General features: G+C 44.9%; 1 long non-coding RNA gene across 1 annotated transcript in view; it reads left to right on the top strand.

Annotated features, from left to right (window-relative positions):
• Window positions 1-15060, top strand: part of LOC130152478 (uncharacterized) — a 52669-nt gene extending 37609 nt beyond the window's left edge. The window contains exons 4-5 of the long non-coding RNA XR_008822985.1: window positions 10264-11989; window positions 13716-15060. This is a non-coding gene — a long non-coding RNA (uncharacterized LOC130152478). The remainder of the gene's footprint in view (window positions 1-10263; window positions 11990-13715) is intronic.
• The last annotated feature ends 1209 nt before the right edge of the window (window positions 15061-16269 follow it).

Genomic DNA, 16269 nt, shown 5'->3' with positions numbered 1-16269 from the left:
TGCTAACTGCTGTGTATGAGGTTTCTGTGTCCTAGGGACAGTTCAATTCCTTTTCCACTGATAGAAACAACACATTTGTTCTCAATGTATTACTTTGCAGTGCAGAATTTTCTCTGACTTTCTCAAGAGCCAATTTTAGAGCAGAGCGAACAATCAGTGAAATGAACAGTGGCTAGCATGAAGGGACAGGGTGAACAAGCCGCAGACTCTAGCAGAGATTTCTTTTGATCAGAGGAACTGCTCATGACTTTTGTTCAGTGTCGCATAATGAAAAAAAAATATCCTCTGGTGGAAAAAAAATCTGCCTGTGTCACAGTGGAGTCAGAAGCTGGCAGTTGTAGCGCCTAGACTATTGTTTTAATGATTACTTGTGTTTGCAGGATATGGCATGATCATACAAAATGCGCCTTTGTATTGCTTCCCAGTTTTGAAAATAGCTGTAAGTGGTGTGGGTTAGAGCAAACAACCAGGCAAAGCAGAACTGACTTAATTGGAGAATGGTTTGGAGTCATACGCCTGGGTAGCAGGGTAAAAGGGATGTGTCCAGGGAATTACTGGAGGGAATTTGGTAAAACTGATGGCTTTTTTTGGGAAAAAAAACCCCATAATATTCTCATCTTCTTCCTATAGCTGCACTGTTATTTATGGATAGGACTGAGGGGGAGGGAGGGAGGGGTGCTTAGAAGGTGCTGACCTTGTATTCTCTGTATTGCTTTGTAAACTCTATTCTAAAATCAGGAGATTTACAGATGTATTTATTTTGAAATAAGAATATTTTGTTCTGGTTTGGAATAAACCTCTCCAGAATTGGACTTGTCACCTGTGGGGGCAAGATTTGAGGGCTGCACTGATTGCTATGGAGAAACAGGCTGCAAGCACAGAAGGGGAGAGCCTTACCTGGGAAGCCACTGCTTGTCCCAGCAGAGTAGGACCACAATGGGGGGGGGGGGGGGGGAATTGCTATTCCAGAATGAGATTATGCAGAGAGTTACCCCAAAGAGCTGGGCAGGGAGAAGTGTATCACCAAATTATTATATTCTGTAGGATCTCCCTCCTGAGGGTGTATTCACATTCTCATGCTTTGATTTAGCAGCACAATCTCACCATTACCATCACTATTGCTTTATTTGCTATTCTTAGTTTTCAGGCTATTAAAAGAAAAGTTTTTTACAAGAGAAAAATAGTCTACCATCTTACTCTGCCAGTAAGCAGGGATTTATCATGTAAGACATTTTTCTAGACTGACAGATTAATATTATTCTTTGGAGTCGTGGTTGGGAAAGGTGAAAAATAAAATCAAAAAGGACAAAGAAGTTAGCACAGCACAGTGTGCATGAGGTACCCTGAGCAGAGAAAACACACTGGATGACACACTTGGGGTGGAACAGAAGTGGGAAAAAGTAATTTTATCTCAGCACTTGCTTTGGCTGACTTCTTAGTCGCCAACATGCTAATGGCTCTTCCCCTAGCAACTACAGAGCTTCCAACATGCAACTATTCTTTGGTCATAAAGACAAAAAATGGAGTTTGCCAGAACAGAGCTACCCCATTCTGGGCTGCTGACAACAGTCCCAGACTGTCCATATGCTCTGCTGCACTCAAAAGTGGTAAAGCAACATTTTTCCTCCCGCTGGTGCCGGTGGTGTCCCTCTGGTTGTTATTGTTTCCATCCAGACCCTCTCCTCTTCCCTGGAGCTCCTGCCTGTTCTGTTTCAGGCTGTACCGACAGCAATGTCACAGCTCCTGAGTGCTGAGGAGAGCGAACAGATGTAGCTATTGTTGCTTCCCTGCGAGCCAGTGGCACGGCCCGTCTCACTTTATTTCTAGAAATGGCTCATGCGGGATGGCCATGGAATGGTTCAGAGTGACAAAAGGACATGGAGGGCCCAGGGATACTCCCACAGGGCAGGCCCAGGTGGAGGTGTCACTGGCCTGTGTCTGGCAGGGAGGAACAGGACCTGTTGCCTTCGGGGCTGTGGGGTCTAACAGTAATCTCTTTTTCTAAGGTGTTGTGTGTGATCAGGGAGGTGGGGAGCAGGGAGTGAGGTGGCAAAGGACTAGCGGGTCCACTAGCAGGGGATAGATAGGCAGTGCTCAGTTCTACCCAGCAGGAATTCAGGGCTCTGAAGGGTTTGGTAGAGATCGACTGCAGTGTTCCCTCTCTCAGTGAGCGCCATGGGATTTGGATTCTCTCTGCACAAAGGCAGAGCATGGGTGTTAGAAGAGACCCCCAAGCATTGCCTATGAAGCCTGTGTTTTCTTCACAGTACAGCTCATGATCAGCTTAAGCCCATGCTGCAGTTTGAAGGGGCTGATCCCATTTTCTCTTCCATCTCTCAGCTAGACACTTCCCCCCCACCCCCGTCTTGTTCAAGACCAGCCAAAATCTATCTTATCATGGAATGGGCCACATACTTTGTGCAAGAGTGAGCAGGCAGGTAATGGTGGCAACCTGGCCTCACATCTGCTTAAGCTGACTGTGAAACTGCACCCTTGGCTGGGGTCATCTAATTCCCATGTTTAATTCTCTGTTAAGCATCCTGGTATCTTACAGCCCCCGGCAGAAATCCTTCTTGTTTGACTGACCTGGGGGTTCCTGATGCAGCAGACAAGCTTAGTCAGGTCAGCAGAAGAGCTGAAGGTATATCGAAACACTAATTTCTTCCTTTAGCCATTAGCAGCAGAGGGAAAAATTCATTGTTCTGATTCCTTTCCATGAAAGACAAGAATGGACAAAATACTAGGTTTTTCCACCATTAAATCTGTCTTCCCAAACCTACTCATCACAATTTACTGTGCTTTCAGAGGAGACTCAGTGCTATGCTGTTGTCTTGAGGGCAAGGATTTTTATGTTTATCTGCGCACTCACTGCCAAGGCAGATAGGAGACTTTATTCTCTACATTATCACTATTTTTCTACTTCTTAGGAGCCAGTTTGACTTTAAAGAGAGGGGTAAATATTTGAGCTTATTTTGCACACTTAATGTGAGGCTCCGGGTTTTTTTTTTTTATACTTATTTATATCCACTAAAATAATCAGCTCAAACAGGTTTTTTCAGCTTCTTGGGCTAAAAACTTCCCTTTTGCTAATTTTCACTTGCTCTGTTCATTATTCTGTGCTAGACTCTTCCCTCCCCTGATTGCATGTTATCACCTTCAATGGAACAGCTGTGTCATTGCTAAAGGGTGTTAATCTTCCCCTATCTGGCACCTTATTGACAGCTAGAGTCAGGAAGGCCCCCAGTCTTTTCTGACTTGGGTGACTTCTCAAAACATTCCTTTTTTAGCTTCCTTTTCATTTTGTAGCAATTCCGCCATAGTCTGACCTGGAGAGGTAGCCACAGCCTAGCACAGCCCCTCCTGGGCTGCTGAAGCCAGGTTCGAAATGTTCTGCCTAGATCAGTTGTAGTGATTATAACCAGGAGAATATTCCCCAACAATGTCAAGGGACAATAAGCCACAGCTAATCAATAAGCACAATACCTACGGCACACCAGAGCCCAGAATAGAAACTGCTCCGGCAGGTGGGACAGCTGGCTTGAATTTTTATGTAGCGGTTGTGAAAGGCACTGTGGCTTTCAGAGAGACAAGAGCCGCGCTGACAGTGACAGATCCCCCGTTACATTGTGCCACTGAACAGAATGAGCCACTTCAGCAGATATATAGCTCATTTTTCCTGAGAGTTTTGTAATGGGTTGGAATTAGTCTAGAATTTCATTTTTCTGAATTCCCTTTGCCTGCCAGCGTTCTGGATTGCCCTGCAGTTTCCAAGGTCACCTTGACTTTCGGCAGATCTGGAGAGTTGCCGTGACTCTGGAAAGCTCCAGGGCAAATTTGTGTGCTGAGCCGATGGCCTGTACAGCTCTGCCTTAGAACAGCCAGTGCAGCAGTGGGCACTGGTCGGGATTTCTGCTGTTCCTCGTGAATGCTGGGTCCAAGGGGATATCTTCCAGAGACAGCCAGTTATGCAATGGAGGAGCAATAGGAAGCACCCTTTTTTCCCAGTCTTTATGCTCCTTGACTGTTAAATAAATGCAGATATTCCGATTTATCCTGCCTGTGTTCAAACACAGCCCTGAGGTGCTGAAGTTGGCAACAACTTGCCTTTTTCCTCCCAAGTCAATAGAAAGAGACTGAAACCACCGAGCCCACTTATGGCTGGTGTTGCTTCGTAGAGGTCTCCCCCGTGGGTGGTACAAGAAACCCTGAGCAGCAGTTCCTAACTGGAGACATTAAGCAGTTAATCAACACCAGTTGTCCTGGCCTCCTCCTGCCTCCTCCTGGAGTCACTGTAGCAGAGTGGTGGCCACCAGAAGTGGGACCTGACACAGCCCACAGCTGATATAACCTTAATTTCCCACTGAGCCTGAACATTTCTGACAGTAGAAAACATTTACCAGTGGACTGCTGAGCAGATCAAGATGGATACAGTTCTCTTGTTGTTTGTATTAGGAGGTAGGTCCAGAAAAAGGAGACAAATGGGGTCATAAAAGACATGTAGCGTTTATTTTATAAAGCTATTTATATAGATTTAAAAAGCTATATATATAAAGTGTATTTATATATTTACTCATCCAGCCTCTCCAGTACTTAAAAAGGCAGCTGAGTGCGGCACAGGAATTTGAGTACAGAGCTGAGAACGGGGAGTGTAGCGGCTTTTGCAGGACTTGAACTGACAATCTAATTTTACTCCCAGTGTAATTGGAGTTATCTAATTGACTATGATTATTAAATTTATTAGACCGGTCAAAACTGGGGCAATACTAATAGGCAATCTGTGCCCAGAACGACTTTACCTAACAGCCAATGTACAAGTACTCACTAGATGATATGCTATATCCTAATTTGAAGGTACATGTGCTGGCTATGACTGTCAATTGACTTCAGGCTTGACCCTCACAAATACTGTATTCCCCTTCAGATACACTTTCTGTGGGGCTGCAATTCCAAATATTCTGCTGCATCTCCAAAGCCATCAGCAGATTTCTTTTGGGCATGAGCTGGGACAACGACATTTTCAGATAGGCTTGGCCAGACGTAGTCGTTAAAAGAACTAGGCCAACGCAGAGCATCGTTAATGAAAGAAACACAGACCCCCCCCCGGAAAATATGAACATCAGGTTATTTGGCCACCAGCTGATTCCTTATCAATAAGTGATGCAGCAGAAGGCGAAGTTGTATTAACACATGCTGAGAGGCGGCTGTCACATGGAGAGGCACCGCACTCGGGATAATAACCTGGTCTCAGTATTCTGGAGCCCACATCAAAGCATAACATGCCAGACACCCATTTTTTTTTCCTTTTTTTTTTTTCTTTAGTTTTGATTTTCACACTACACATGAATAACCTGCTCAGCTAAACAGCCTTAGCTGCCTCCCACCGCGTGTGCCCTGGGCCCTGGGGAGCTGAGCTGGCTGGCTTCAGGGCTTCAGTTAAGTCACCGCTTGCTGCCTGGGTGTGCTTGCCCTGCCGTAGTTTGATACAGTCATATATTACAAACGATTCTTTTTCCCATCTCAGGAGAAGGAAAACCATCAAAAACTGGCTGAATATTTGATCTGATGTAAAATGAAAGAATAATGCACTCAGTGTAGTTATAAGTTTGCTTCAGGATGTCGGCTTTGTTCACTCTGACCAAACTCTGTGCTCAGAGCTCACAGCCAGACAGCTAAGAGAAGTCTGAATATTATTTAAAGGATTGGTAAGGTCACGGTGGCCTGAACCTCTCGGGTCTGAGCTAATCTCCTTGGCACAGCAGCCTGCTCTTGCTCAGCAGCTTGTGCTTGCAGGTACATTCGTGTAGAGCAATGCCATCCAGTGGTTGCTCAGATTCATCACAAAGCCAATGGCTCCTTCCTGAGGGACATTACACGAGCCAGCCGAAATGTTTCTGCTCTGGTTCCCAGATAAGGCATTTCTCAGTTATTAAAAGACTGTGACAATGGCCAGCTTGATTGCTTCCAGCTTGTTTGGCTTTTTGCCAGTAAAACCCAGGTATGTTTTAAGTAGCAGCCACTTGAAAATGGTTAATAGACATTTGGGGGGAAATAATATTTTATGTATGCAGTCAAAATACACATCGTCAGGCCTGGATTTTGGTGTGGGGAGTGGTTAAATGGAGTCACGTGGAAAATTACGCTGACTTTTGAGACAAAAATGCAGTCTGTGAATGAAACTTTCCCTGTCCAAAGGCTGGGAGATAATTGATGTCACTCGGTGGGACATTCTTCCTTGAGGACTATGCCCAAAGGAAAGGACAAGCAAGGGCTGTGCTGTGCAGAACATTTCTCCATCAATGTCTCGTTTTAAGACCCCCAGCGCTGCTGGTTACACAAGGGCTGGACATTTTGGGAGGGACCTTAAACCTGCCTAGCCGCATCCCCTCTCTCGCCTTCTCCCAAAGACGCACCATCACACGGTGGCACAGGCCAACACCCTGTAGTGACTAAATTAAGCTGGCAACATCTACTTGCCTGTTGCACTCCCCAGGTCAGATGTAATTGCATGGCCGCAGACGTGGATGATGTATCACACCAAAACCACGACCCTTTGGCCCATCCCCGGTACATTCCAGCACAGGCTCTGGCCGCGCTGAAGGGGGTGCGTGTACCCAGTGGGTCCAATCCTGCTTTACACCTGGGCCCTTTCACACTGCTGCTGAGCTGCCAGCCGGGGTGCTGGGTGCCCGCCTGCTGCCCTGTTTCGGTGTGCTGCTGCTCCGGCTCTGCGGTACAAATTCCAATCAGGTGCAACAAAGCCCACCGGGTGCTGCTGACAACAGGTGTCTCATTAAACATCTCTCAACCTTACAGGCATTCGCATTGACAAGAACCAAACTCACACTCAATCACAGCTTAATCACAGCCAAACTCTATTAACAAGTCATACTAATTACCAACTTCTAACAATTTCTCAGGTTCAGAGGCAAAATATCCTTTCTTTATAGATGAAAACAGACTTGTGATACTCCAGCTCTGGCCATAATTAGGTCCTTTTAAACAAAACAAAACTAAAATAAAAATCCAGACAGATCCCTTTGTGATAACAGTCCTGAAATTACAGTTGTACAACGAGATGTTTTGTTTGTTTTAATTTTGTATCTGCTATGTTGCCCACAAGGGTCCAATTAGCTTGTTACAGATGCTTGTATCAGTTTTATCCACTTGTCTTTTTAAAATTTTTTTTTAAGAGGGGTAACTTGTAGCACAGATTGCTGGCCTGCAGGCATCCAGAGATCAACAACCAGCTTTCTGTGATACCAAGCCCCCTGTGAAACAGGCAGTCCTTACCCACAGCATTCATAATGCAAAGGGTAAAATGAACAGAGGGGAGGGAGGAGCTTGCGCTGGATTTTGGATTATTGTGGAATAATCTGGTGTGTTCAAAAGTGGCCTGAAGATGGCAATTCTGCCATGGCTAAGAATAACTTTGACAAACTTTGGTTGCTACACCTTGGAAATTGAAATGCAGGTTTTATTTTTACTAGTGTGAAGCGCTGCCTTGCAACAACACAGAAAGCTCTTAAGATGTGGCTTTGAATTGTCCATGTCACTATTTATTCTTGTCCCCTGGTATGTTTGGCACACGTGTAATTCTGTGTTAACCTGGACGCTCTCCTCCATTGTGTGGCTGTGTTGAGTGCCCGAGCACTTGAGAACTCACTTGTGTAATCGATACGCTTACAAAAGGGTACATATAAATAACATGAAGAATCTGACTTGAACTGACAGTGGGGCTATCGCAGCTAGGGCTAATGCCTCATCCTTAACTCATGCTGCTGCTGGAGAGGGGAAAAAAAACCCAACAAACCTGCAACAGACTGAGTTAAGGACTAACGTAAGATTTCCTAGCATTTTCTGAGCAGTGTGGCTCAAGGGAGAAAGCTTCCTCCAAGTACCTGCAGTGCAAAATACAGAAGCTAGTTTTTTACCTGTTCTTGGGTTTAGTTGCTGTTTGCTTTTCCTCCTCTTAATTTTAAAAGGAACTTAACATTTCTCCTGGAAGATTATAATGATGCAGCTCAGCAGAGACTCACCAGCTCGAGGCTTTGTATCCGCAATTTTTACCTCCGGCACAGTCAGTTTTGTTTCTTCAGTGAGGCGCGACAGGCTGAGCACAGGATACCTGGAGCTCCTGGGAGAAGGCTGCATTTCCTGGGCAGGTTGGTGTGATGTGGGGTCTGAGTTCAGCTTGCTGCGAGTTGTTACGCGATGGAGCTGCAGGCACCTGGAAGCAGCTGCAGGGAGGAGCAGGGTGGCACCCAGCTATGGAGAAGAGTGAGGCAAACCCACCCACCTTCGATGCCTCCAGTGCAGCCCCACGGGCTCCGTTCTTTGCTCGCCTGCACTGCTGGAGACCAGCTGGGACCCTGGTGTGACAAAAAGTGTCACAATGCCTTAACGGTAATGAAAGATGGGGGGAAATCAGTCCAAAAATTATCGTTACTTGGTAAATGCAGAAGGCTTGGGTTTAAGGTTCAGTGTTGAAGGCTTTGTCTTGCAAGGGTACAGCCCTCTCATCCTGACACTGCCATCCTCCTCTGTCCTGAGGCTGACTGGGTACGGTGAGGTGATGGCCTGCCAGAGGATGGAGCACAGACCATGGCGCAGATCTACAGACAGAGATCAGCCCACTGTGCAAAGCATCGTACAAAGCTTTTCTGCAGCTTTCAGGCTGCAGATGGATCAGGCCAGTGTTTCCCTTCTTGCTAGTCTTCCACGTGAGCTGGCAGCACCTTCCCAAATGTATTTCAGCAAGGAGATGTACCAGAGACAGATGGGATACAGTTAAGCTGCAGGTGAGTAACAGGGAAATCCTGGTGATGCTACACACGGGTGCCTCTACCCGACCTGACAGCACAGGGAGCCCTTTACCGGTACTGCACAGCAGTGGTGCTGCAAAAGGTGGCACCGCTGCTGCAGGCACTTCTGTTTCTACGACCCTGAGTAGATGTGCTTGGAGCAGCCACACTGCCACTGACAAGTGGCATCTCTCATGCCAGTGAAGGCGAGATTTTGAGGCTCAGGAACAAGGAGAAGTAGAGGGTTTGTTGGTTTAGTTTGTGTTTTGGTTTGGTTTGTTTGTTTGTTTTTTTTTTCTGTGAAAATGCTTGTTTTCAGTGTGAGGTCCACTCCTGCTTGAGCAGCAGGAGAAAAAAAGAAGGTCTTTGTTCATAGCCATACTAAGGCAGTACAGGAGATGAGATATCCATGTGCAATGGAATAACCATGAGAACATTCATGCAGTGTTTCATCAAGGGAAAACGGGATATTTTTGTCTAGCCACAGTCTCGTTCCTCTTCATAAAAGGCTGTTTCAGACCAGAGCAGAGCACCCTTTTCCCTGGCTTTTGCCAGCTGAGATTTGGTAGAAGAGGTTAGCAGGTGCTGATGCAGGCTTCAGAGGTTCTTGCTGGTTCCCACGTTCCTTCAGCATACAAGCCCAGGGCTGAAGCAATCTGGCTCCTTTTGGGGAGTAAGCGTGCACGATCAGCAACAACCCTTCCTGGTTCTGAGCTTTTCTCTGGCATATGAATTTCTTTCTTCTTCATGGACTTTTATTATTCCTGAACTTACAACCCCCCCCCCCCAAAAAAAAAAAAAAAAAAAATACAATTGAAGCTTTATTATTTTGTGGAGCTGTCGCTTCTGATCAGAAACCGAAATCCTGCTTCATGCTCCTCCAATGTAGAAATCTGTCAGGTAAATAGAAATCACCTCGTAAAAGCCCTTAAACAGCTCTGGTTTATATTTTAATTGAGGAACAGAACATTTTAAGCACTTTTATTGGGTGGCGCCTGCTGAATGACAGATGTCTGTGGTGGAGTAATGCTGAGCACACTTTCATAAAACAGGGCAATTCCTTGCTTAAAACATTTACAATTAAAAGCTTGATTGAATAACAATGAGTTCTGTGCATGGAGCTCATTTCTGCACTTGTTTGTGCACCTGAATCAGGCTGTGATCATTCAGTAGGTTGGATACGAGGTGCCAGTTGCTTTGTTCAATGACCAAATAGTGCTCACAGGCACAGCTGGAAATATGCCTTTGATTTTTCACCAAGATAGAGATAAGGTATGCTATGCTGTGCTGTTAGACTTGTTAATACCCTCGTTACACCTGGGAGACTGGTTTTTGGATTTTTTTTTAAACTACATGTTAGTAACTCTCCCAACTTGTCAAGAACCAGAGATTTAAAAATGAACGCTAATCCTTAGCAGCTGAGAAAGTCTTAACTGGCTTCTGCTTTGTTTTTTCTATCTAGCTCCTGTGACCTCTATTACTGTAATACCCGAGAACGTCACCTTTGTTCGTGCACGGATACAGTATCTGAAGGAAGTTAGGTTGGTATTAATGGTATTTTCTTCTGTTACATGTGGGGAACTGAGGCACAGAGAAGTCACACGACTAGGCCAAAGGTGTTCTTCAAAAAGGGGTTCCAGTGCTGTAGGAACATGACCAGTCTTTGGATGGTATTTAAAATTCAGCCTTGTGAATGTAGAAATAAGCTTAAAGAAAGCACAAAACACCCAACAGCAAACCAGATGACACGGCACAAACTGCAGCCTTTCACTCAAGCCAACGAAGGGACTCAAGTGAGAAAGGATTTCAGGTTTCAGCCCTTCTGAACTGAAAAAGACCGTGTCTAAACTGACATCAGCACAAACCTGAGAAGGCACAGAAAATCCTAATGGCAAGGACGTGAACTGCTGAAAAACAGCCTCACTTTTCTCAAAAAAAAGATGGACCCACAAAGTAGATGTTGCCACAGCAGAAAGAACATGTGTCATGGGAACAGCAGAGGCAAAATGTGTTGTGGGAAAATCTTGATGGATTCAGCCCAGGATGAGAATATGCAAATTTATGCAAAATTGAATGCAATTGAACAAGATAACATATATCCCAGCAATGAAGAAAATTTACAGCATACTCGGAAAAAAAGATGGAGTTTAAATCCAGTGGGGGTCTGAGGAAGTTTAAGCCATCCCCAGTGACTACATTTTGGCAGGAATATGAAGGTTTCTCCAAAAATGAGTCAGGAAAGTGCTGCAGAAGTGAAACAAGGAGTAACAGAAGTGCAAGGGTCAGTTACAGAACTAAATGGAAGACATGTAACCCAGCCCTCCTACATAACAACAGAGTAGGTACTAAGTAATGATATAGTTTGTCTGCTACTAAAAAGTCACCCTGTAGTTCACTTCTGGGATACTGTATGTTTTTTCTCTTCTCGGCCTGCTCTACTGGCAGAGTGATTTTGAAGAGTTGCTGGTTTCCAGCTCCAAAGTAGCTAATTTCAGTTCCAGGGGAAACAAAACTCTAAACTAGCTTTATTTGTAAAATCCTTTAAGAAGTGGGAATGTCCTCTGGTTGTAAGAAAAGGGAGTGCAATTCAGAGCCTGGTACAAATTTAATTAAACATAATCTTCCTTGTGGAATGAGTTACTGAGCTCTTTCAGGCTAAACATCCTTGATTTTTATTGTGCTGTCCTCCAATAACACAAACCCTTTTGCAGGGCCATGCTAGCCCATCACCTGCCTTCACCGTGGTGGCACAAGTTGCCCTGCCACCGACAAGGAACATTCTGGGAGCTAATAACTTTCTAGTTTTACATGGCAAATCCATCTCTCTGGGTTGTCAGATCACTCCGACACGTCTCTCCCGCATCAGGAAACTACCAATGCTGTCCCCATGCTGCTGGGGTGAGGAACACACGGAGCCGCACCGGCTGCACAACAGCACCGACTGCCCTGCACCGCCCATAGAAACAAACAGACATTTCCAGCTACTTAAAAAAACTGCAGGGGGGTGGGTGGGGGGCTGGGGTTGGGAAATAATGTGTTGGGGCTGTTACTCTCTACAGAAAACAGGTCCCCTGATCTTGGATGCATGGCTGAGCTCGGCATGAGTAAAGGAGGGAGGTGTGCGCTGATGGAGGTGCTGAGGATCTGGCTTGCAGACCTGCCTTTGCGAAGGGTCAAGACAATCTCACGTAAGGCACAACTCTGTTAGTTTTGTTCTCTTTTTTTAGGACAGCCTTGGCTTTTTTCTGGGAATGACATTCTGCAATGTGTGAGAAATGAGAACAAATCAGTCTAAAGGGAAAGAGTGCAACACATCGGCTGCAAGCCTAAGTAAATACTAAGGTCTGCAGCTGCCTGGCCGAATTTTGTTTTTACATACGTAAGACAACTTCTATCAACGCAGTTGTATTTCACAAACCTCTCTCTTTTGTTGTTAACCATTTATAGCTGCTACCTACTGAACAATAACAAAATAATAATAAAAGAAAGTCACCTCTTTATTAGAAAAGAGATAATTCCTAAGCAAGATTATATACTGCTCTGAAAAGCTACTGGGACTTTCTAATGATAAATCTAGTCCCCACATGCCCCTTATTCAGTGGGATGTGTTCTTTCAGCCTTGACGGTGGGCTGGGAGGTGTCCTCTGCCATCCCGGCACAATGGCCTTGGCTGGGGCTTTAGTATTCCTTGGAAGTGCCCCACTGTGTGTGATGAGGGTTTTCATGAAGATGCAGCCAGGGCTTGAGTCAAAGCACAGCAGTGTCGAAGTGGATCTTTCCAGGGATGCTGGGATGTGAAGTGCTCGTGGGTTTCTTTGACAACGGCAAAATGAGTCCTTGTGCTGTATTCCCCAGGCTTTCTTCTAGACGTCTACCAGTTACACCCTTCCTTCCCGCCTGCAATTAGCACTTACAGTGTTGCAAAGGGAGATGAGATTCGCTCTCCACCATCCTCCTCCAGAAATCACTCACACCTTCCCCACTGGGTGGGAACATGCACTGTGGGTTAGGAAATATTCTCATAGTGGAATTACATTTGCAGCAATCCTACCCCCGCCTCCTGTTTTCTTCTGGCTATTAGACTCCACTGCTCATCGTGGTACAGGAGCACGTGAACACAAAAGCTCAGGCATTTGGTTCAGCAAAGACCCAAATCTCCGTGATTCTGTTCATCCCCCCCCCCCCCCCCCCCCCCCCCCCGGAACTGCACATGCACGAAGAGGGCCCAGTATGTTTCATACAGGGTAACTGGAGCTGGATAAGTGCCTGCAATTTTGGAAGAGTGGGTGAGGAGAGAAGTGGGAGTGTATGACCGTTGACCTTAATTAGAGGAGATAAAAATGTCGAAACATGATTCCTAAGAAAACCAAGGAAGGCCTCTATTGTCGAGTGTTTCCACATGGATGCCACTGAGAAGAGGTCAAGTGCTTTCTATATACTTTAAGTAAACAGCAGATTGTGAGTTCACTGTCTGGACTGGATTTGAGCAGCCTCTCTGTTCTGCAAGATCATAATTGAGTCTTATGTACTTGATATCCACCAACATTATTACTTGAGAGTTGTCAGGAAATAATACAGTGGTGATTAATAGTTATAGTAAAACTATGCCTAATGTCATATATGGCTGACCCCATACTGGAATTGTCTCGGGCTCCTACCCTAAAAGAGCAACAATGATGGACTTAAAAAACAGCCTCTGCTTTTGGTGGCTTTGTATGATAAAGACATGTCTCCTTGCATATTCATTATGTAAAAACTGCACATAGCCTTCAAAATTAAATCTGCTAAATGAGAAATAGGTTGTATGTCAGGAACAGAGTGCTCCAAGTAAGGTATTTTATTTAAATGCTACTGTGAAGCGTATCAAGCCAAATTAAAATGTTAGGCATAAAATTCTTCTGTTCATCTTTGCAGCTATCCTGACTGAAGGTTAAGAAGACTGAATGTGGTGGGTTTGTTCCAAAACCAGCTCCATTTGCCTACCTAGAAGTGGGACAACAACCTTATTTCAAATTTGCAAATTCGCCTCTAGTGTTACAGCCGGCAATTACATTATTAACAGGTAGCAGTATGTATCTCAGGTGCTCAGCATCTCTTCCATACCCAGGAGAGACCATGCCATCCCCTTATTAAAGGTCTTGTTTACAGACAGGGAAACTGAGTCAAAGAGCAATGATCCAAGACCTCAGAAATCAGTGGCAGACCATCCAGAGCCCCCAGCTAGACCCAGCAGACCTAATAACTTCTCCAGCTATTACAAGCAGGAAGAAAGGGCAGGAGTGCTCATAGGGCATAATTGGAAACAGATGAATCACTGGAAATCTTCTTGTCCATTCAGTGGGCTTCAGCTGAGGATTTGAGATATTGTGACCCAAATTATTTAAGGTGTATTGCTGGGAGGAAGGAATGAGGCATGAAACTTGGAGAGCTTAGTTCCTGAGATTCCTCTTGGAAGCCAAGCTGTAAAGCTTTAGATGCACTTGAAGCAAAAAACCCCTTCCTTCCCTGCCTGCATCTGCCTGTGAAAAGGAAAAAGAAAGTGCAGCTGATTTGTGAATGCTTTCTTGCTAGCACTGTGGATTTGAAATCTCTGTCCTTGATTAAAGTGGGGAATGCAACTGCACAAGTCATTAATTATTACTGATAATCCAAAGTAGTGATGGAGCCAAATAAAAGTCTCCTGCCACTATGATCAGATTCTGGAAAAGAGACAGACCCGAGAGCCTCCAGCCTATTTGCTTTTCCCTTTTTTGTGCAAGATGTGTCTGAATTGCTAGGTCTCCAAACCCTGCGTGTACTCAGGGTACCTGATGTCTACAGGTACAGATCAAGAGATATGAACTTTATCTACACAGATGGCAAAAAGCAGCTTACAATTCCTTTAACATGTGACCAGTCCCAATTATGGCTTCTTCCACATGACATCAGTATGCGATGGAGGATCTCACTTTTTTTTTTGCCAGAGGCGAATGAATACATTATCCAGCAGTGAGGCGTGGGGCAAGCGGATGCGTAACTCTGGGGTGATTTGGATTCCACGCTCGCGCGGGGGTGTGAGCCAACCTCAGAAGTCATTTTCACTGATGCTGACACATAGGGCATCCCTCAGAGACCTGTCTATCAAACTGCAACATGCTTTGCAGAAAAATTAGATTACTCATGCTACAATAAAGAAGGAGAAGATGACAATGATGAAAAAAAAAAAAAGGACTTCAAAATATAACAGCTATTTATTAAATGAATAAAATTTCTGACATTGGGAAGGTATCCTAGAGACTTTTTATTTATTTATTTTACCTCTTGCAACCCATTTCAAGGAGAGCTAGTTGGAAAGACCCTATTAATTTGACACTGCCTCTGGAAAAAACACTACTTCATCATGATTGTCACATTACTGTACTTGTGAAATATCATCTTAAATAGTCATTACAATTTTGCTGCTGGTCTTGCTGCAGTCAGCAGCAGCAGGATTTCCTTTGGCTTTGGTAAGAGCAGGATCAGGCCCTCTCTCTCCCTCTCTGTCTCTCTGAATTGCAAATGGATTGTTCACGTGTCAGCTGGGTAACTAGGCAAAGTTCACCGTGCTCAGTTCAAAGCATGCAAGATGAAGCTCAGGGCATTTTACTCACAGTATTTGCCAAGTTCCTCAGGTCTACAAAAGTGTTAAAGTGGTTTAATACAAAATCCATAAGACAAACATTACGCAGCTATGTGTGAACCCCTGTCCAATAAAATCTATTTCTTTGGGAAAAAAATACAAAGTAGTAAAATATACTTAGTAAAGAAAAGAAAAGGCTATGTGAAGCTTAGTAAAATCCTATAAATCAGAATGCCGAACAGCGTCAGGAAGGGTGATTTAAAATAAATCTGCAGAAGAACACACACACAATCCATAGCTGGAAACGGAGCTGGATAAGTGCCGAGGTTAGAACATCTCAGACAGCACTGCAGGACTGGTTTTACAATACCAGATAATGGAAAGGTCTGGCCAAATGCTGATTTTTCTTCTCTAGTAATAACAAATCTGTGCTGGGGGCTTCTGCAGTATTTGCTCCTTGAGCTATTCCCCAGGAATGCTATTTGGGAGGGCTAATTGAGATTTTTAACTCCACCTGCCCTGAATCTCCTTATAATATCACTGCTTATAGCTGCAAGTTCTATTTTACTTATCGTTACCATTTTTTAAGGAGCCGGTCGTATATTGGCTTGATTTGCAGAGCAGCTCCAGCCATTTCCCATGGGGTTTACCTTCCTGTCTTGTGTCTCCCTTCAAAATATTTCTTCCCAGGGGTAAGCTCTGGGTCCCATCCAAACCAGAAGAGGAGTACCCAAGCTCTTCTGGGGTCCTGCATCTTGCACAGCCTCAGAGCAGCTCGTGGCCTGCTGACCAGAGCAAAGGACAGATGCCAGTTTGCCTTTCCCGGCTCGCTCTCCCACTGTGTGACACTGCAAGGTGCAGTACCAGCCC

The sequence above is a fragment of the Falco biarmicus genome, chromosome 7, assembly GCF_023638135.1.
Source record: "Falco biarmicus isolate bFalBia1 chromosome 7, bFalBia1.pri, whole genome shotgun sequence".
NCBI classification, from domain to species: domain Eukaryota; kingdom Metazoa; phylum Chordata; class Aves; order Falconiformes; family Falconidae; genus Falco; species Falco biarmicus.
The sequence above is the reverse complement of the archived record's forward strand: the minus strand, read 5'-3'. Positions and strand labels throughout refer to the sequence as shown.